The following is a 21,046-nucleotide window of genomic DNA, read 5'->3' on the forward strand; positions in this document are numbered from 1 at the left end:
TCTCTCTCGCTGTATCCCTCGCTGTCTCTCTCGCTATCTCCATAGCAGTCTCTCTCGCAGTCTCCCTCACAGTCTCTCTCGCAGTCTCTCTCGCAGTCTCCCTCGCAGTCTCCCTCGCAGTCTCTCTCGCTGTCTCTCTCGCTTTCTCCCACTCAGTCTCTCTCGCAGTCTCTCTCGCAGTCTCTCTCGCAGTCTCTCTCGCAGTCTCTCTCGCAGTCTCTCTCGCAGTCTTCCTCGCAGTTTCTCTCGCTGTCTCCCTCGCTGTCTCCCTCGCTGTCTCCCTCGCTGTCTCCCTCGCTGTCTCCCTCGCTGTCTCCCTCGCTGTCTCCCTCGCTGTCTCCCTCGCTGTTTCCCTCGCTGTCTCCCTCGCTGTCTCCCTCGCTGTCTCCCTCGCTGTCTCCCTCGCTGTCTCGCGCGATCTCTCTCGCATTCTCTCTCGCTGTCTCCCTTGCTGTCTCCCTCGCAGTCTCTCTCGCAGTCTCTCTCGCAGTCTCTCTCGCAGTCTCTCTCGCAGTCTCTCTCGCAGTCTCTCTCGCAGTCTCTCTCGCTGTCTCTCTCGTTGTCTCCCTCACAGTCTCTGTCGCTGTCTCTGTCGCTGTCTCTGTCGCTGTCTCTGTCGCTGTCTCTGTCGCTGTCTCTGTCGCTGTCTCCCTCGCCGTCTCCCTCGCCATCTCCCTCGCTGCCTCCCTCGCAGTCTCTCTCGCAGTCTCTCTCGCAGTCTCTCTCGCAGTCCCTCTCGCAGTCCCTCTCGCAGTCCCTCTCGCAGTCCCTCTCGCAGTCCCTCTCGCAGTCCCTCTCGCAGTCTCTCTCGCAGTCTCTCTCGCAGTCCCTCTCGCAGTCCCTCTCGCAGTCCCTCTCGCAGTCCCTCTCGCAGTCCCTCTCGCAGTCCCTCTCGCAGTCTCTCTCGCTGTCTCTCTCGCTGTCTCTCTCGCTGTCTCTCTCGCTGTCTCTCTCGCTGTCTCTCTCGCTGTCTCCCTCGCTGTCTCCCTCGCTCACTCTCTCGCTCTCTCTCTCGCTCTCTCTCTCGCCGTCTCAATCGCTGTCTCCCTCGCATTCTCTCTAGCAGTGTCTCTCGCTGTATCCCTCGCTGTCTCTCTCGCTATCTCCATAGCAGTCTCTCTCGCAGTTTCTCTCGCTTTCTCCCTCGCAGTCTCTCTCGCAGTCTCTCTCGCTGTCTCTCTCGCAGTCTCTCTCGCAGTCTCTCTCGCAGTCTCTCTCGCAGTCTCTCTCGCAGTCTCTCTCGCTGTCACCCTCGCTGTCTCCCTCGCAGTCCCTCTCGCAGTCCCTCTCGCAGTCCCTCTCGCAGTCTCCCTCGCAGTCTCCCTCGCAGTCTCCCTCGCAGTCTCCCTCGCAGTCTCCCTCGCAGTCTCCCTCGCAGTCTCCCTCGCAGTCTCCCTCGCAGTCTCCCTCGCTGTCTCTCTCGCAGTCTCCCTCGCTGTCTCCCTCGCTGTCTCCCTCGCTGTCTCCCTCGCTGTCTCCCTCGCTGTCTCACGCGATCTCTCTCGCATTCTCTCTCGTTGTCTACCTCGCAGTCTCTCTCGCTGTGTCCCTCGCAGTCTCTCTCACAGTCTCTGTCGCTGTCTCTGTCGCTGTCTCTGTCGCTGTCTCTGTCGCTGTCTCTGTCGCTGTCTCTGTCGCTGTCTCTGTCGCTGTCTCCCTCGCTGTCTCCCTCGCTGTCTCCCTCGCTGTCTCTCTCGCTGTCTCTCTCGCTGTCTCTCTCGCTGTCTCCCTCGCTGTCTCTCTCGCTGTCTCTCTCGCTGTCTCTCTCGCTGTCTCTCTCGCTGTCTCCCTCGCTGTCTCCCTCGCCGTCTCCCTCGCCGTCTCCCTCGCCGTCTCCCTCGCCGTCTCCCTCGCCGTCTCCCTCGCCGTCTCCCTCGCCGTCTCCCTCGCCGTCTCCCTCGCCGTCTCCCTCGCCGTCTCCCTCCCCGTCTCCCTCCCCGTCTCCCTCGCCGTCTCAATCGCCGTCTCAATCGCCGTCTCAATCGCCGTCTCAATCGCCGTCTCCCTCGCATTCTCTCTCGCAGTGTCTCTCGCTGTATCCCTCGCTGTCTCTCTCGCTATCTCCATAGCATTCTCTCTCGCTGTTTCTCTCGCTTTCTCCCTCGCAGTCTCTCTCGCTGTCTCTCTCGCTGTCTCTCTCGCAGTCTCTCTCGCAGTCTCTCTCGCTGTCTCTCTCGCTGTCTCTCTCGCAGTCTCTCTCGCAGTCTCTCTCGCAGTCTCTCTCGCTGTCTCCCTCGCTGTCTCCCTCGCAGTCTCCCTCGCAGTCTCCCTCGCTGTCTCCCTCGCAGTCTCTCTCGCAGTCTCTCTCGCTGTCTCCCTCGCAGTCTCTATCGCTGTCTCCCTCGCAGTCTCTCTCGCTTTCTCCCTCGCTCTCTCCCTCGCTCTCTCCCTCGCAGACTCCCTCGCAGACTCTCTCGCAGACTCTCTCGCTGTCTCCCTCGCAGTCTCCCTCGCAGTCTCCCTCGCAGTCTCCCTCGCAGTCTCCCTCGCAGTCTCCCTCGCAGTCTCCCTCGCAGTCTCCCTCGCTGTCTCCCTCGCTGTCTCCCTCGCTGTCTCCCTCGCTGTCTCCCTCGCTGTCTCCCTCGCTGTCTCTCTCGCTGTCTCTCTCGCTGTCTCCCTCGAAGTCACCCTGGATGTCTCTCTCGCAGTCTCTCTCGCAGTCTCTCTCGCATTCTCTCTCGATGTCTCTCTCGTTGTCTCCCTCGCTGTCTCCCTCTCAGTCTCCCTCTCAGTCTCCCTCTCAGTCTCCCTCTCAGTCTCTCTCTCAGTCTCTCTCGCATTCTCTCTCGCTGTCTCCCTCGCTGTCTCCCTCGCACTCTCTGGCTTTCTCTCTGGCTTTCTCTCTCGCAGTCCCTCTCGCAGTCCCTCTCGCAGTCCCTCTCGCAGTCCCTCTCGCAGTCCCTCTCGCAGTCCCTCTCGCAGTCTCTCTCGCAGTCTCTCTCGCTGTCTCCCTCACAGTCTCCCTCGCAGTCTCCCTCACAGTCTCTCTCGCTGTCTCTCTCGCCGTCTCCCTCGCAGTCTCTCTCGAAGTCTCTCTCGCCGTCGCCCTCGCCGTCTCCCTCGCAGTCACTCTCGCTGTCTCTCTCGCTGTATCCCTCGCTGTCTCTCTCGCTATCTCCATAGCAGTCTCTCTCGCAGTCTCCCTCACAGTCTCCCTCGCTGTCTCCCTCACAGTCTCTCTCGCAGTCTCTCTCGCTATCTCCCTCGCTATCTCCCTCGCTGTCTCTCTCGCTGTATCTCTCGCTGTCTCCCTTGCAGTCTCCCTCGCAGTCTCTCTCGCTTTCTCCCTCTCTTTCTCCCTCGCAGTCTCTCTCGCTTTCTCCCTCGCAGTCTCCCTCACAGTCTCTCTCGCAGTCTCTCTCGCTATCTCCCTCGCTGTCTCTCTCGCTGTCTCTCTCGCTGTCTCCCTTGCAGTCTCCCTCGCAGTCTCTCTCGCAGTCTCTCTCGCAGTCTCTCTCGCAGTCTCTCTCGCTTTCTCCCACGCAGTCTCTCTCGCAGTCTCTCTCGCAGTCTCTCTCGCAGTCTCTCTCGCAGTCTCTCTCGCAGTCTCTCTCGCAGTCTCTCTCGCAGTCTCTCTCGCAGTCTCTCTCGCAGTCTCTCTCGCAGTCTCTCTCGCAGTCTCCCTCGCAGTTTCTCTCGCTGTCTCCCTCGCTGTCTCCCTCGCTGTCTCCCTCGCTGTCTCCCTCGCTATCTCCCTCGCTGTCTCGCGCGATCTCTCTCGCATTCTCTCTCGTTGTCTCCCTCGCAGTCTATCTCGCTGTGTCCCTCGCAGTCTCTCTCACAGTCTCTGTCACTGCCTCTCTCGCTGTCGCTGTCGCTGTCTCCGTCGCTGTCTCCGTCGCTGTCTCCGTCGCTGTCTCCCTCGCTGCCTCCCTCGCTGCCTCCCTCGCTGCCTCCCTCGCAGTCTCTCTCGCAGTCTCTCTCGCAGTCTCTCTCGCAGTCTCTCTCGCTGTCTCTCTCGCTGTCTCCCTCGCTGTCTCCCTCGCTGTCTCCCTCGCTGTCTCCCTCGCTGTCTCCCTCGCTGTCTCCCTCGCTCACTCTCTCGCTCTCTCTCTCGCTCTCTCTCTCGCCGTCTCAATCGCTGTCTCCCTCGCATTCTCTCTCGCAGTGTCTCTCGCTGTATCCCTCGCTGTCTCTCTCGCTATCTCCATAGCAGTCTGTCTCGCAGTTTCTCTCGCTTTCTCCCTCGCAGTCTCTCTCGCAGTCTCTCTCGCTGTCTCTCTCGCTGTCTCTCTCGCAGTCTCTCTCTCAGTCTCTCTCGCAGTCTCTCTCGCTGTCTCCCTCGCTGTCTCCCTCGCTGTCTCCCTCGCTGTCTCCCTCGCAGTCCCTCTCGCAGTCCCTCTCGCAGTCCCTCTCGCTGTCTCCCTCGCAGTCTCTCTCGCTGTCTCCCTCGCAGTCTCCCTCGCAGTCTCTCTCGCAGTCTCTCTCGCAGTCTCTCTCGCAGTCTCTCTCGCTTTCTCCCTCGCTCTCTCCCTCGCAGACTCCCTCGCTGTCTCCCTCGCAGTCTCCCTCGCAGTCTCCCTCGCAGTCTCCCGCGCAGTCTCCCGCGCAGTCTCCCTCGCAGTCTCCCTCGCAGTCTCCCGCGCAGTCTCCCGCGCAGTCTCCCTCGCAGTCTCCCGCGCAGTCTCCCGCGCAGTCTCCCTCGCAGTCTCCCTCGCAGTCTCCCTCGCAGTCTCCCTCGCAGTCTCCCTCGCAGTCTCCCTCGCAGTCTCCCTCGCTGTCTCCCTCGCTGTCTCCATCGCTGTCTCCATCGCTGTCTCCCTCGAAGTCTCCCTGGATGTCTCTCTCGCATTCTCTCTCGATGTCTCTCTCGATGTCTCTCTCGTTGTCTCCCTCACAGTCTCTCTCGCTGCCTCTCTCGCTGTCTCTCTCGCCGTCTCTCTCGCCGTCTCCCTCGCAGTCTCTCTCGAAGTCTCTCTCGCTCTCTCTCTCGCCGTCTCCCTCGCCGTCTCCCTCGCCGTCTCCCTCGCAGTCACTCTCGCAGTCTCTCTCGCTGTATCCCTCGCTGTCTCTCTCGCTATCTCCATAGCAGTCTCCCTCGCAGTCTCCCTCACAGTCTCCCTCGCAGTCTCCCTCGCAGTCTCCCTCGCAGTCTCTCTCGCAGTCTCCCTCGCAGTCTCTCTCGCAGTCTCCCTCGCAGTCTCTCTCGCAGTCTCTCTCGCAGTCTCTCTCGCAGTCTCTCTCGCAGTCTCTCTCGCAGTCTCCCTCGCAGTCTCCCTCGCTATCTCTCTCGTTGTCTCCCTCGCAGTCTCTCTCGCTTTCTCCCTCGCAGTCTCTCTCGCAGTCTCTCTCGCTTTCTCCCTCGCAGTCTCTCTCGCAGTCTTCCTCGCAGTTTCTCTCGCTGTCTCCCTCGCAGTCTCCCTCGCAGTCTCCCTCGCAGTCTCCCTCGCAGTCTCCCTCGCAGTCTCCCTCGCAGTCTCCCTCGCAGTCTCCCTCGCAGTCTCTCTCGCAGTCTCCCTCGCTGTCTCTCTCGCTGTCTCTCTCGCAGTCTCCCTCGCTGTCTCCCTCGCTGTCTCGCTCGCTGTCTCCCTCGCTGTCTCACGCGATCTCTCTCGCATTCTCTCTCGTTGTCTACCTCGCAGTCTCTCTCGCTGTGTCCCTCGCAGTCTCTCTCACAGTCTCTGTCGCTGTCTCTGTCGCTGTCTCTGTCGCTGTCTCTGTCGCTGTCTCCGTCGCTGTCTCCGTCGCTGTCTCCCTCGCTGTCTCCCTCGCTGTCTCCCTCGCTGTCTCCCTCGCTGTCTCCCTCGCTGTCTCCCTCGCTGTCTCCCTCGCTGTCTCCCTCGCAGTCTCCCTCGCAGTCTCTCTCGCAGTCTCTCTCGCTGTCTCTCTCGCTGTCTCCCTCGCTGTCTCCCTCGCTGTCTCCCTCGCTGTCTCCCTCGCTGTCTCCCTCGCTCTCTCCCTCGCTCTCTCCCTCGCCGTCTCCCTCGCCGTCTCCCTCGCCGTCTCCCTCGCCGTCTCAATCGCCGTCTCAATCGCCGTCTCCCTCGCATTCTCTCTCGCAGTGTCTCTCGCTGTATCCCTCGCTGTCTCTCTCGCTATCTCCATAGCATTCTCTCTCGCTGTTTCTCTCGCTTTCTCCCTCGCAGTCTCTCTCGCTGTCTCTCTCGCAGTCTCTCTCGCAGTCTCTCTCGCTGTCTCCCTCGCAGTCTCTCTCGCTGTCTCCCTCGCAGTCTCTCTCGCTGTCTCCCTCGCAGTCTCTCTCGCTCTCTCCCTCGCTCTCTCCCTCGCAGACTCTCTCGCAGACTCTCTCGCAGACTCTCTCACTGTCTCCCTCGCAGTCTCCCTCGCAGTCTCCCTCGCAGTCTCCCTCGCAGTCTCCCTCGCAGTCTCCCTCGCAGTCTCCCTCGCAGTCTCCCTCGCTGTCTCCCTCGCTGTCTCCCTCGCTGTCTCCCTCGCTGTCTCCCTCGCTGTCTCCCTCGCTGTCTCCCTCGCTGTCTCCCTCGCTGTCTCTCTCGCTGTCTCCCTCGAAGTCACCCTGGATGTCTCTCTCGCAGTCTCTCTCGCATTCTCTCTCGATGTCTCTCTCGATGTCTCTATCGATGTCTCTCTCGTTGTCTCTCTCGTTGTCTCCCTCGCTGTCTCCCTCTCAGTCTCCCTCTCAGTCTCCCTCTCAGTCTCCCTCTCAGTCTCTCTCTCAGTCTCTCTCTCAGTCTCTCTCTCAGTCTCTCTCTCAGTCTCTCTCTCAGTCTCTCTCTCAGTCTCTCTCTCAGTCTCTCTCGCATTCTCTCTCGCTGTCTCCCTCGCTGTCTCCCTCACTGTCTCCCTCGCACTCTCTGGCTTTCTCTCTGGCTTTCTCTCTCGCAGTCCCTCTCGCAGTCCCTCTCGCAGTCCCTCTCGCAGTCCCTCTCGCAGTCCCTCTCGCAGTCCCTCTCGCAGTCCCTCTCGCAGTCTCTCTCGCAGTCTCTCTCGCAGTCTCTCTCGCTGTCTCCCTCGCAGTCTCCCTCGCAGTCTCTCTCGCTGTCTCCCTCGCAGTCTCTCTCGCAGTCTCTCTCGCAGTCTCTCTCGCAGTCTCTCTGGCAGTCTCTCTCGCAGTCTCTCTCGCTGTCTCCCTCACAGTCTCCCTCACAGTCTCTCTCGCTGTCTCTCTCGCCGTCTCCCTCGCAGTCTCTCTCGAAGTCTCTCTCGCCGTCGCCCTCGCCGTATCCCTCGCAGTCACTCTCGCTGTCTCTCTCGCTGTATCCCTCGCTGTCTCTCTCGCTATCTCCATAGCAGTCTCTCTCGCAGTCTCCCTCACAGTCTCCCTCGCTGTCTCCCTCACAGTCTCTCTCGCAGTCTCTCTCGCAGTCTCTCTCGCAGTCTCTCTCGCAGTCTCTCTCGCAGTCTCTCTCGCAGTCTCTCTCGCTATCTCCCTCGCTATCTCCCTCGCTGTCTCTCTCGCTGTATCTCTCGCTGTCTCCCTTGCAGTCTCCCTTGCAGTCTCCCTTGCAGTCTCCCTCGCAGTCTCTCTCGCTTTCTCCCTCGCTTTCTCCCTCGCAGTCTCTCTCGCTTTCTCCCTCGCAGTCTCTCTCGCTTTCTCCCTCGCAGTCTCCCTCGCAGTCTCCCTCGCAGTCTCTCTCGCAGTCTCTCTCGCAGTCTCTCTCGCAGTCTCTCTCGCAGTCTCTCTCGCAGTCTCTCTCGCAGTCTCTCTCGCTGTCTCCCTCGCTGTCTCCCTCGCTGTCTCCCTCGCTGTCTCCCTCGCTGTCTCCCTCGCTGTCTCCCTTGCAGTCTCTCTTGCAGTTTCCCTCGCTGTCTCCCTCGCTGTCTCCCTCGCTGTCTCCCTCGCTGTCTCCCTCGCTGTCTCCCTCGCTGTCTCCCTCGCTGTCTCCCTCGCTGTCTCACACGATCTCTCTCGCATTCTCTCTCGTTGTCTCCCTCGCAGTCTCTCTCGCTGTGTCCCTCGCAGTCTCTCTCACAGTCTCTGTCGCTGTCTCCCTCGCTGTCTCCCTCGCTGTCTCCCTCGCTGTCTCCCTCGCTGTCTCCCTCGCTGTCTCCCTCGCTGTCTCCCTCGCTGTCTCCCTCGCTGTCTACCTCGCTGTCTCCCTCGCTGTCTCCCTCGCTCTCTCTCTCGCTCTCTCTCTCGCCGTCTCCCTCGCCGTCTCCCTCGCATTCTCTCTCGCAGTGTCTCTCGCTGTATCCCTCGCTGTCTCTCTCGCTATCTCCATAGCAGTCTCTCTCGCAGTTTCTCTCGCTTTCTCCCTCGCAGTCTCTCTCGCTGTCTCCCTCACAGTCTCACTCGCAGTCTCTCTTGCTGTCTCTCTCGCTGTCTCCCTCGCTGTCTCCCTCACAGTCTCTCTCGCTGTCTCTCTCGCTGTCTCCCTCGCTCTCTCCCTCGAGGTCTCTCTCACAGTCTCTCTCGCTGTCTCTCTCGCTGACTCCCTCGCAGTTTCTATCGCTGTCTCCCTCGCAGTCTCTCTCGCTTTCTCCCTCACTCTCTCCCTCGCTGTCTCCCTCGCTGTCTCCCTCGCTGTCTCCCTCGCTCTCTCTCTCGCTCTCTCTCTCGCTCTCTCACTCGCCGTCTCCCTCGCCGTCTCCCTCGCCGTCTCCCTCGCCGTCTCCCTCGCCGTCTCCCTCGCCGTCTCCCTCGCCGTCTCCCTCGCCGTCTCCCTCGCCGTCTGAATCGCTGTCTCCCTCGCATTCTCTCTCGCAGTGTCCCTCACAGTCTCCCTCGCTGTCTCCCTCACAGTCTCTCTCGCAGTCTCTCTCGCAGTCTCTCTCGCAGTCTCTCTCGCAGTCTCTCTCGCTGTCTCCCTCGCTATCTCCCTCGCTATCTCCCTCGCTATCTCCCTCGCTGTCTCTCTTGCAGTCTCTCTCGCAGTCTCCCTCGCAGTCTCTCTCGCTTTCTCCCTCGCAGTCTCTCTCGCAGTCTCTCTCGCTTTCTCCCTCGCTCTCTCCCTCGCAGACTCTCTCGCTGTCTCCCGCGCAGTCTCCCGCGCAGTCTCCCGCGCAGTCTCCCGCGCAGTCTCCCGCGCAGTCTCCCGCGCAGTCTCCCTCGCAGTCTCCCTCGCAGTCTCCCTCGCTGTCTCTCTCGCTGTCTCCCTCGCTGTCTCCCTCGCTGTCTCCCTCGCTGTCTCCCTCGCTGTCTCCCTCGCTGTCTCCCTCGCTGTCTCCCTCGCTCTCTCTCGCATTCTCTCTCGTTGTCTACCTCGCAGTCTCTCTCGCTGTGTCCCTCGCAGTCTCTCTCACAGTCTCTGTCGCTGTCTCTGTCGCTGTCTCTGTCGCTGTCTCTGTCGCTGTCTCCCTCGCTGTCTCCCTCGCAGTCTCTCTCGCAGTCTCTCTCGCAGTCTCTCTCGCAGTCTCTCTCGCAGTCTCTCTCGCAGTCTCTCTCGCAGTCTCTCTCGCAGTCTCTCTCGAAGTCTCTCTCGAAGTCTCTCTCGCTGTCTCTCTCGCTGTCTCTCTCGCTATCTCTCTCGCTGTCTCTCTCGCTGTCTCCCTCGCTGTCTCCCTCGCTGTCTCCCTCGCTGTCTCTCTCGCAGTCTCCCTCGCAGTCTCCGTCGCTGTCTCTGTCGCTGTCTCCCTTGCAGTCTCCCTTGCAGTCTCCCTTGCAGTCTCCCTCGCAGTCTCTCTCGCTTTCTCCCTCGCTTTCTCCCTCGCAGTCTCTCTCGCTTTCTCCCTCGCAGTCTCTCTCGCTTTCTCCCTCGCAGTCTCCCTCGCAGTCTCCCTCGCAGTCTCTGTCGCTGTCTCTGTCGCTGTCTCCCTCGCTGTCTCCCTCGCAGTCTCTCTCGCAGTCTCTCTCGCAGTCTCTCTCGCAGTCTCTCTCGCAGTCTCTCTCGCAGTCTCTCTCGAAGTCTCTCTCGAAGTCTCTCTCGAAGTCTCTCTCGCTGTCTCTCTCGCTGTCTCTCTCGCTATCTCTCTCGCTGTCTCTCTCGCTGTCTCCCTCGCTGTCTCCCTCGCTGTCTCTCTCGCTGTCTCTCTCGCTGTCTCCCTCGCTGTCTCCCTCGCTGTCTCCCTCGCTGTCTCCCTCGCTGTCTCCCTCGCTGTCTCCCTCGCTGTCTCCCTCGCTGTCTCCCTCGCAGTCTCTCTCGCTTTCTCCCTCGCAGTCTCTCTCGCTTTCTCCCTCGCAGTCTCCCTCGCAGTCTCCCTCGCAGTCTCTCTCGCAGTCTCTCTCGCAGTCTCTCTCGCAGTCTCTCTCGCAGTCTCTCTCGCAGTCTCTCTCGCTGTCTCCCTCGCTGTCTCCCTCGCTGTCTCCCTTGCAGTCTCTCTTGCAGTCTCCCTCGCTGTCTCCCTCGCTGTCTCCCTCGCTGTCTCCCTCGCTGTCTCCCTCGCTGTCTCCCTCGCTGTCTCCCTCGCTGTCTCCCTCGCTGTCTCCCTCGCTGTCTCACACGATCTCTCTCGCATTCTCTCTCGTTGTCTCCCTCGCAGTCTCTCTCGCTGTGTCCCTCGCAGTCTCTCTCACAGTCTCTGTCGCTGTCTCCCTCGCTGTCTCCCTCGCTGTCTCCCTCGCTGTCTCCCTCGCTGTCTCCCTCGCTGTCTCCCTCGCTGTCTCCCTCGCTGTCTCCCTCGCTGTCTCCCTCGCTGTCTACCTCGCTGTCTACCTCGCTGTCTCCCTCGCTGTCTCCCTCGCTCTCTCTCTCGCTCTCTCTCTCGCCGTCTCCATCGCCGTCTCCCTCGCATTCTCTCTCGCAGTGTCTCTCGCTGTATCCCTCGCTGTCTCTCTCGCTATCTCCATAGCAGTCTCTCTCGCAGTTTCTCTCGCTTTCTCCCTCGCAGTCTCTCTCGCTGTCTCCCTCACAGTCTCACTCGCAGTCTCTCTTGCTGTCTCTCTCGCTGTCTCCCTCGCTGTCTCCCTCACAGTCTCTCTCGCTGTCTCTCTCGCTGTCTCCCTCGCTCTCTCCCTCGAGGTCTCTCTCACAGTCTCTCTCGCTGTCTCTCTCGCTGACTCCCTCGCAGTTTCTATCGCTGTCTCCCTCGCAGTCTCTCTCGCTTTCTCCCTCACTCTCTCCCTCGCTGTCTCCCTCGCTGTCTCCCTCGCTCTCTCTCTCGCTCTCTCTCTCGCTCTCTCACTCGCCGTCTCCCTCGCCGTCTCCCTCGCCGTCTCCCTCGCCGTCTCCCTCGCCGTCTCCCTCGCCGTCTCCCTCGCCGTCTCCCTCGCCGTCTCCCTCGCCGTCTCCCTCGCCGTCTGAATCGCTGTCTCCCTCGCATTCTCTCTCGCAGTGTCCCTCACAGTCTCCCTCGCTGTCTCCCTCGCAGTCTCTCTCGCAGTCTCTCTCGCAGTCTCTCTCGCAGTCTCTCTCGCAGTCTCTCTCGCAGTCTCTCTCGCAGTCTCTCTCGCTGTCTCCCTCGCTATCTCCCTCGCTATCTCCCTCGCTATCTCCCTCGCTGTCTCTCTTGCAGTCTCTCTCGCAGTCTCCCTCGCAGTCTCTCTCGCTTTCTCCCTCGCAGTCTCTCTCGCAGTCTCTCTCGCTTTCTCCCTCGCTCTCTCCCTCGCAGACTCTCTCGCTGTCTCCCGCGCAGTCTCCCGCGCAGTCTCCCGCGCAGTCTCCCGTGCAGTCTCCCGTGCAGTCTCCCGCGCAGTCTCCCGCGCAGTCTCCCGCGCAGTCTCCCGCGCAGTCTCCCTCGCAGTCTCCCTCGCAGTCTCCCTCGCAGTCTCCCTCGCTGTCTCCCTCGCTGTCTCCCTCGCTGTCTCCCTCGCTGTCTCCCTCGCTGTCTCCCTCGCTGTCTCCCTCGCTGTCTCACGCGATCTCTCTCGCGATCTCTCTCGCATTCTCTCTCGTTGTCTACCTCGCAGTCTCTCTCGCTGTGTCCCTCGCAGTCTCTCTCACAGTCTCTGTCGCTGTCTCTGTCGCTGTCTCTGTCGCTGTCTCTGTCGCTGTCTCCCTCGCAGTCTCTCTCGCAGTCTCTCTCGCAGTCTCTCTCGCAGTCTCTCTCGCAGTCTCTCTCGCAGTCTCTCTCGCAGTCTCTCTCGAAGTCTCTCTCGAAGTCTCTCTCGCTGTCTCTCTCGCTGTCTCTCTCGCTATCTCTCTCGCTGTCTCTCTCGCTGTCTCCCTCGCTGTCTCCCTCGCTGTCTCTCTCGCTGTCTCTCTCGCTGTCTCCCTCGCTGTCTCCCTCGCTGTCTCCCTCGCTGTCTCCCTCGCTGTCTCCCTCGCTGTCTCCCTTGCAGTCTCTCTTGCAGTTTCCCTCGCTGTCTCCCTCGCTGTCTCCCTCGCTGTCTCCCTCGCTGTCTCCCTCGCTGTCTCCCTCGCTGTCTCCCTCGCTGTCTCCCTCGCTGTCTCACACGATCTCTCTCGCATTCTCTCTCGTTGTCTCCCTCGCAGTCTCTCTCGCTGTGTCCCTCGCAGTCTCTCTCACAGTCTCTGTCGCTGTCTCCCTCGCTGTCTCCCTCGCTGTCTCCCTCGCTGTCTCCCTCGCTGTCTCCCTCGCTGTCTCCCTCGCTGTCTCCCTCGCTGTCTCCCTCGCTGTCTACCTCGCTGTCTCCCTCGCTGTCTCCCTCGCTCTCTCTCTCGCTCTCTCTCTCGCCGTCTCCCTCGCCGTCTCCCTCGCATTCTCTCTCGCAGTGTCTCTCGCTGTATCCCTCGCTGTCTCTCTCGCTATCTCCATAGCAGTCTCTCTCGCAGTTTCTCTCGCTTTCTCCCTCGCAGTCTCTCTCGCTGTCTCCCTCACAGTCTCACTCGCAGTCTCTCTTGCTGTCTCTCTCGCTGTCTCCCTCGCTGTCTCCCTCACAGTCTCTCTCGCTGTCTCTCTCGCTGTCTCCCTCGCTCTCTCCCTCGAGGTCTCTCTCACAGTCTCTCTCGCTGTCTCTCTCGCTGACTCCCTCGCAGTTTCTATCGCTGTCTCCCTCGCAGTCTCTCTCGCTTTCTCCCTCACTCTCTCCCTCGCTGTCTCCCTCGCTGTCTCCCTCGCTGTCTCCCTCGCTCTCTCTCTCGCTCTCTCTCTCGCTCTCTCACTCGCCGTCTCCCTCGCCGTCTCCCTCGCCGTCTCCCTCGCCGTCTCCCTCGCCGTCTCCCTCGCCGTCTCCCTCGCCGTCTCCCTCGCCGTCTCCCTCGCCGTCTGAATCGCTGTCTCCCTCGCATTCTCTCTCGCAGTGTCCCTCACAGTCTCCCTCGCTGTCTCCCTCACAGTCTCTCTCGCAGTCTCTCTCGCAGTCTCTCTCGCAGTCTCTCTCGCAGTCTCTCTCGCTGTCTCCCTCGCTATCTCCCTCGCTATCTCCCTCGCTATCTCCCTCGCTGTCTCTCTTGCAGTCTCTCTCGCAGTCTCCCTCGCAGTCTCTCTCGCTTTCTCCCTCGCAGTCTCTCTCGCAGTCTCTCTCGCTTTCTCCCTCGCTCTCTCCCTCGCAGACTCTCTCGCTGTCTCCCGCGCAGTCTCCCGCGCAGTCTCCCGCGCAGTCTCCCGCGCAGTCTCCCGCGCAGTCTCCCGCGCAGTCTCCCTCGCAGTCTCCCTCGCAGTCTCCCTCGCTGTCTCTCTCGCTGTCTCCCTCGCTGTCTCCCTCGCTGTCTCCCTCGCTGTCTCCCTCGCTGTCTCCCTCGCTGTCTCCCTCGCTGTCTCCCTCGCTCTCTCTCGCATTCTCTCTCGTTGTCTACCTCGCAGTCTCTCTCGCTGTGTCCCTCGCAGTCTCTCTCACAGTCTCTGTCGCTGTCTCTGTCGCTGTCTCTGTCGCTGTCTCTGTCGCTGTCTCCCTCGCTGTCTCCCTCGCAGTCTCTCTCGCAGTCTCTCTCGCAGTCTCTCTCGCAGTCTCTCTCGCAGTCTCTCTCGCAGTCTCTCTCGCAGTCTCTCTCGCAGTCTCTCTCGAAGTCTCTCTCGAAGTCTCTCTCGCTGTCTCTCTCGCTGTCTCTCTCGCTATCTCTCTCGCTGTCTCTCTCGCTGTCTCCCTCGCTGTCTCCCTCGCTGTCTCCCTCGCTGTCTCTCTCGCAGTCTCCCTCGCAGTCTCCGTCGCTGTCTCTGTCGCTGTCTCCCTTGCAGTCTCCCTTGCAGTCTCCCTTGCAGTCTCCCTCGCAGTCTCTCTCGCTTTCTCCCTCGCTTTCTCCCTCGCAGTCTCTCTCGCTTTCTCCCTCGCAGTCTCTCTCGCTTTCTCCCTCGCAGTCTCCCTCGCAGTCTCCCTCGCAGTCTCTGTCGCTGTCTCTGTCGCTGTCTCCCTCGCTGTCTCCCTCGCAGTCTCTCTCGCAGTCTCTCTCGCAGTCTCTCTCGCAGTCTCTCTCGCAGTCTCTCTCGCAGTCTCTCTCGAAGTCTCTCTCGAAGTCTCTCTCGAAGTCTCTCTCGCTGTCTCTCTCGCTGTCTCTCTCGCTATCTCTCTCGCTGTCTCTCTCGCTGTCTCCCTCGCTGTCTCCCTCGCTGTCTCTCTCGCTGTCTCTCTCGCTGTCTCCCTCGCTGTCTCCCTCGCTGTCTCCCTCGCTGTCTCCCTCGCTGTCTCCCTCGCTGTCTCCCTCGCTGTCTCCCTCGCTGTCTCCCTCGCAGTCTCTCTCGCTTTCTCCCTCGCAGTCTCTCTCGCTTTCTCCCTCGCAGTCTCCCTCGCAGTCTCCCTCGCAGTCTCTCTCGCAGTCTCTCTCGCAGTCTCTCTCGCAGTCTCTCTCGCAGTCTCTCTCGCAGTCTCTCTCGCTGTCTCCCTCGCTGTCTCCCTCGCTGTCTCCCTTGCAGTCTCTCTTGCAGTCTCCCTCGCTGTCTCCCTCGCTGTCTCCCTCGCTGTCTCCCTCGCTGTCTCCCTCGCTGTCTCCCTCGCTGTCTCCCTCGCTGTCTCCCTCGCTGTCTCCCTCGCTGTCTCACACGATCTCTCTCGCATTCTCTCTCGTTGTCTCCCTCGCAGTCTCTCTCGCTGTGTCCCTCGCAGTCTCTCTCACAGTCTCTGTCGCTGTCTCCCTCGCTGTCTCCCTCGCTGTCTCCCTCGCTGTCTCCCTCGCTGTCTCCCTCGCTGTCTCCCTCGCTGTCTCCCTCGCTGTCTCCCTCGCTGTCTCCCTCGCTGTCTACCTCGCTGTCTACCTCGCTGTCTCCCTCGCTGTCTCCCTCGCTCTCTCTCTCGCTCTCTCTCTCGCCGTCTCCATCGCCGTCTCCCTCGCATTCTCTCTCGCAGTGTCTCTCGCTGTATCCCTCGCTGTCTCTCTCGCTATCTCCATAGCAGTCTCTCTCGCAGTTTCTCTCGCTTTCTCCCTCGCAGTCTCTCTCGCTGTCTCCCTCACAGTCTCACTCGCAGTCTCTCTTGCTGTCTCTCTCGCTGTCTCCCTCGCTGTCTCCCTCACAGTCTCTCTCGCTGTCTCTCTCGCTGTCTCCCTCGCTCTCTCCCTCGAGGTCTCTCTCACAGTCTCTCTCGCTGTCTCTCTCGCTGACTCCCTCGCAGTTTCTATCGCTGTCTCCCTCGCAGTCTCTCTCGCTTTCTCCCTCACTCTCTCCCTCGCTGTCTCCCTCGCTGTCTCCCTCGCTCTCTCTCTCGCTCTCTCTCTCGCTCTCTCACTCGCCGTCTCCCTCGCCGTCTCCCTCGCCGTCTCCCTCGCCGTCTCCCTCGCCGTCTCCCTCGCCGTCTCCCTCGCCGTCTCCCTCGCCGTCTCCCTCGCCGTCTCCCTCGCCGTCTGAATCGCTGTCTCCCTCGCATTCTCTCTCGCAGTGTCCCTCACAGTCTCCCTCGCTGTCTCCCTCGCAGTCTCTCTCGCAGTCTCTCTCGCAGTCTCTCTCGCAGTCTCTCTCGCAGTCTCTCTCGCAGTCTCTCTCGCAGTCTCTCTCGCTGTCTCCCTCGCTATCTCCCTCGCTATCTCCCTCGCTATCTCCCTCGCTGTCTCTCTTGCAGTCTCTCTCGCAGTCTCCCTCGCAGTCTCTCTCGCTTTCTCCCTCGCAGTCTCTCTCGCAGTCTCTCTCGCTTTCTCCCTCGCTCTCTCCCTCGCAGACTCTCTCGCTGTCTCCCGCGCAGTCTCCCGCGCAGTCTCCCGCGCAGTCTCCCGTGCAGTCTCCCGTGCAGTCTCCCGCGCAGTCTCCCGCGCAGTCTCCCGCGCAGTCTCCCGCGCAGTCTCCCTCGCAGTCTCCCTCGCAGTCTCCCTCGCAGTCTCCCTCGCTGTCTCCCTCGCTGTCTCCCTCGCTGTCTCCCTCGCTGTCTCCCTCGCTGTCTCCCTCGCTGTCTCCCTCGCTGTCTCACGCGATCTCTCTCGCGATCTCTCTCGCATTCTCTCTCGTTGTCTACCTCGCAGTCTCTCTCGCTGTGTCCCTCGCAGTCTCTCTCACAGTCTCTGTCGCTGTCTCTGTCGCTGTCTCTGTCGCTGTCTCTGTCGCTGTCTCCCTCGCAGTCTCTCTCGCAGTCTCTCTCGCAGTCTCTCTCGCAGTCTCTCTCGCAGTCTCTCTCGCAGTCTCTCTCGCAGTCTCTCTCGAAGTCTCTCTCGAAGTCTCTCTCGCTGTCTCTCTCGCTGTCTCTCTCGCTATCTCTCTCGCTGTCTCTCTCGCTGTCTCCCTCGCTGTCTCCCTCGCTGTCTCTCTCGCTGTCTCTCTCGCTGTCTCCCTCGCTGTCTCCCTCGCTGTCTCCCTCGCTGTCTCCCTCGCTGTCTCCCTCGCTGTCTCCCTCGCTGACTCCCTCGCTCTCTCTCTCGCCGTCTCCCTCGCCGTCTCCCTCGCCGTCTCCCTCGCCGTCTCCCTCGCCGTCTCCCTCGCCGTCTCCCTCGCCGTCTCCCTCGCCGTCTCAATCGCTGTCTCCCTCGCATTCTCTCTCGCAGTGTCTCTCGCTGTATCCCTCGCTGTCTCTCTCGCTATCTCCATAGCATTCTCTCTCGCTGTTTCTCTCGCTGTCTCCCTCGCAGTCTCTCTCGCTGTCTCCCTCGCAGTCTCTCTCGCTGTCTCCCTCGCAGTCTCTCTCGCTGTCTCCCTCGCAGTCTCTATCGCTGTCTCCCTCGCAGTCTCTCTCGCTTTCTCCCTCGCTCTCTCCCTCGCAGACTCTCTCGCAGACTCTCTCGCAGACTCTCTCGCAGTCTCCCTCGCAGTCTCCCTCGCAGTCTCCCTCGCAGTCTCCCTCGCAGTCTCCCTCGCAGTCTCCCTCGCAGTCTCCCTCGCTGTCTCCCTCGCTGTCTCCCTCGCAGTCTCCCTCGCAGTCTCCCTCGCAGTCTCCCTCGCTGTCTCCCTCGCTGTCTCCCTCGCAGTCTCTCTCGCAGTCTCTCTCGCAGTCTCTCTCGCTTTCTCCCTCGCTCTCTCCCTCGCAGACTCTCTCGCTGTCTCCCTCGCAGTCTCCCGCGCAGTCTCCCGCGCAGTCTCCCGCGCAGTCTCCCGCGCAGTCTCCCGCGCAGTCTCCCGCGCAGTCTCCCGCGCAGTCTCCCGCGCAGTCTCCCGCGCAGTCTCCCTCGCAGTCTCCCTCGCAGTCTCCCTCGCTGTCTCCCTCGCTGTCTCCCTCGCTGTCTCCCTCGAAGTCACCCTGGATGTCTCTCTCGCATTCTCTCTCGATGTCTCTCTCGATGTCTCTCTCGTTGTCTCCCTCACAGTCTCTCTCGCTGCCTCTCTCGCTGTCTCTCTCGCCGTCTCCCTCGCAGTCTCTCTCGAAGTCTCTCTCGCTCTCTCTCTCGCCGTCTCCCTCGCCGTCTCCCTCGCCGTCTCCCTCGCAGTCTCTCTCGCAGTCTCTCTCGCAGTCTCTCTCGCTTTCTCCCTCGCTCTCTCCCTCGCAGACTCTCTCGCTGTCTCCCTCGCAGTCTCCCGCGCAGTCTCCCGCGCAGTCTCCCGCGCAGTCTCCCGCGCAGTCTCCCGCGCAGTCTCCCGCGCAGTCTCCCGCGCAGTCTCCCGCGCAGTCTCCCGCGCAGTCTCCCGCGCAGTCTCCCGCGCAGTCTCCATAGCATTCTCTCTCGCTGTTTCTCTCGCTGTCTCCCTCGCAGTCTCTCTCGCTGTCTCCCTCGCAGTCTCTCTCGCTGTCTCCCTCGCAGTCTCTCTCGCTGTCTCCCTCGCAGTCTCTATCGCTGTCTCCCTCGCAGTCTCTCTCGCTTTCTCCCTCGCTCTCTCCCTCGCAGACTCTCTCGCAGACTCTCTCGCAGACTCTCTCGCAGTCTCCCTCGCAGTCTCCCTCGCAGTCTCCCTCGCAGTCTCCCTCGCAGTCTCCCTCGCAGTCTCCCTCGCAGTCTCCCTCGCAGTCTCCCTCGCAGTCTCCCTCGCTGTCTCCCTCGCTGTCTCCCTCGCTGTCTCCCTCGCAGTCTCCCTCGCAGTCTCCCTCGCTGTCTCCCTCGCTGTCTCCCTCGCAGTCTCTCTCGCAGTCTCTCTCGCAGTCTCTCTCGCTTTCTCCCTCGCTCTCTCCCTCGCAGACTCTCTCGCTGTCTCCCGCGCAGTCTCCCGCGCAGTCTCCCGCGCAGTCTCCCGCGCAGTCTCCCGCGCAGTCTCCCGCGCAGTCTCCCGCGCAGTCTCCCGCGCAGTCTCCCGCGCAGTCTCCCGCGCAGTCTCCCTCGCAGTCTCCCTCGCAGTCTCCCTCGCAGTCTCCCTCGCTGTCTCCCTCGCTGTCTCCCTCGAAGTCACCCTGGATGTCTCTCTCGCATTCTCTCTCGATGTCTCTCTCGATGTCTCTCTCGTTGTCTCCCTCACAGTCTCTCTCGCTGCCTCTCTCGCTGTCTCTCTCGCCGTCTCCCTCGCAGTCTCTCTCGAAGTCTCTCTCGCTCTCTCTCTCGCCGTCTCCCTCGCCGTCTCCCTCGCCGTCTCCCTCGCAGTCTCTCTCGCAGTCTCTCTCGCAGTCTCTCTCGCTTTCTCCCTCGCTCTCTCCCTCGCAGACTCTCTCGCTGTCTCCCTCGCAGTCTCCCGCGCAGTCTCCCGCGCAGTCTCCCGCGCAGTCTCCCGCGCAGTCTCCCGCGCAGTCTCCCGCGCAGTCTCCCGCGCAGTCTCCCGCGCAGTCTCCCGCGCAGTCTCCCTCGCAGTCTCCCTCGCAGTCTCCCTCGCAGTCTCCCTCGCAGTCTCCCTCGCAGTCTCCCTCGCTGTCTCCCTCGCAGTCTCCCTCGCTGTCTCTCTCGCTGTCTCCCTCGAAGTCACCCTGGATGTCTCTCTCGCATTCTCTCTCGATGTCTCTCTCGATGTCTCTCTCGTTGTCTCCCTCACAGTCTCTCTCGCTGCCTCTCTCGCTGTCTCTCTCGCCGTCTCTCTCGCCGTCTCCCTCGCAGTCTCTCTCGAAGTCTCTCTCGCTCTCTCTCTCGCCGTCTCCCTCGCCGTCTCCCTCGCAGTCACTCTCGCAGTCTCTCTCGCTGTATCCCTCGCTGTCTCTCTCGCTATCTCCATAGCAGTCTCTCTCGCAGTCTCCCTCACAGTCTCCCTCGCTGTCTCCCTCGCTGTCTCCCTCGCAGTCTCTCTCGCAGTCTCTCTCGCAGTCTCTCTCGCAGTCTCTCTCGCAGTCTCTCTCGAAGTCTCTCTCGCTGTCTCTCTCGCTGTCTCTCTCGCTGTCTCTCTCGCTGTCTCTCTCGCTGTCTCTCTCGCTGTCTCTCTCGCTGTCTCTCTCGCTGTCTCCCTCGCTGTCTCCCTCGCTGTCTCCCTCGCTGACTCCCTCGCTCTCTCTCTCGCCGTCTCCCTCGCCGTCTCCCTCGCCGTCTCAATCGCTGTCTCCCTCGCATTCTCTCTCGCAGTGTCTCTCGCTGTATCCCTCGCTATCTCCATAGCATTCTCTCTCGCTGTTTCTCTCGCTTTCTCCCTCGCAGTCTCTCTCGCTGTCTCCCTCGCAGTCTCTCTCGCTGTCTCCCTCGCAGTCTCTCTCGCTGTCTCCCTCGCAGTCTCTCTCGCTGTCTCCCTCGCAGTCTCTATCGCTGTCTCCATCGCAGTCTCTCTCGCTTTCTCCCTCGCTTTCTCCCTCGCTCTCTCCCTCGCAGACTCTCTCGCAGACTCTCTCGCAGACTCTCTCGCAGACTCTCTCGCTGTCTCCCTCGCAGTCTCCCTCGCAGTCTCCCTCGCAGTCTCCCTCGCTGTCTCCCTCGCAGTCTCCCTCGCAGTCTCCCTCGCAGTCTCCCTCGCAGTCTCCCTCGCTGTCTCCCTCGCTGTCTCCCTCGCTGTCTCCCTCGCTGTCTCCCTCGCTGTCTCCCTCGCTGTCTCTCTCGCAGTCTCACTCGCTTTCTCCCTCGCTCTCTCCCTCGCAGACTCTCTCGCAGACTCTCTCGCTGTCTCCCGCGCATTCTCCCGCGCAGTCTCCCGCGCAGTCTCCCGCGCAGTCTCCCGCGCAGTCTCCCGCGCAGTCTCCCGCGCAGTCTCCCGCGCAGTCTCCCGCGCAGTCTCCCTCGCAGTCTCCCTCGCTGTCTCCCTCGCTGTCTCCCTCGAAGTCACCCTGGATATGTCTCTCGCATTCTCTCTCGATGTCTCTCTCGATGTCTCTCTCGTTGTCTCCCTCGCTGTCTCCCTCACAGTCTCTCTCGCTGCCTCTCTCGCTGCCTCTCTCGCCGTCTCTCTCGCCGTCTCCCTCGCAGTCTCTCTCGAAGTCTCTCTCGCTCTCTCTCTCGCCGTCGCCCTCGCCGTCTCCCTCGCCGTCTCCCTCGCCGTCTCCCTCGCAGTCACTCTCGCAGTCTCTCTCGCTGTATCCCTCGCTGTCTCTCTCGCTATCTCCATTGCAGTCTCTCTCGCTGTATCCCTCGCTGTCTCTCTCGCTATCTCCATAGCAGTCTCTCTCGCAGTCTCCCTCACAGTCTCCCTCGCTGTCTCCCTCGCTGTCTCCCTCGCAGTCTCCCTCGCAGTCTCTCTCGCAGTCTCTCTCGCAGTCTCTCTCGCAGTCTCTCTCGCAGTCTCTCTCGCAGTCTCCCTCGCAGTCTCCCTCGCTATCTCCCTCGCTGTCTCTCTCGTTGTCTCCCTCGCAGTCTCTCTCGCTTTCTCCCTCGCAGTCTCTCTCGCAGTCTCTCTCGCAGTCTCTCTCGCAGTCTCTCTCGCAGTCTCTCTCGCTGTCTCTCTCGCTTTCTCCCTCGCAGTCTCTCTCGCAGTCTCTCTCGCAGTCTCTCTCGTAGTCTCCCTCGCAGTTTCTCTCGCTGTCTCCCTCGCTGTCTCCCTCGCTGTCTCCCTCGCTGTCTCCCTCGCTGTCTCCCTCGCTGTCTCCCTCGCAGTCTCCCTCGCAGTCTCCCCCGCAGTCTCCCTCGCAGTCTCCCTCGCAGTCTCCCTCGCAGTCTCCCTCGCAGTCTCCCTCGCTGTCTCCCTCGCTGTCTCCCTCGCAGTCTCCCTCGCTGTCTCCCTCGCAGTCTCCCTCGCAGTC

The sequence above is a fragment of the Heterodontus francisci genome, chromosome 37 (genome assembly GCF_036365525.1).
Source record: "Heterodontus francisci isolate sHetFra1 chromosome 37, sHetFra1.hap1, whole genome shotgun sequence".
Lineage (NCBI taxonomy): Eukaryota > Metazoa > Chordata > Chondrichthyes > Heterodontiformes > Heterodontidae > Heterodontus > Heterodontus francisci.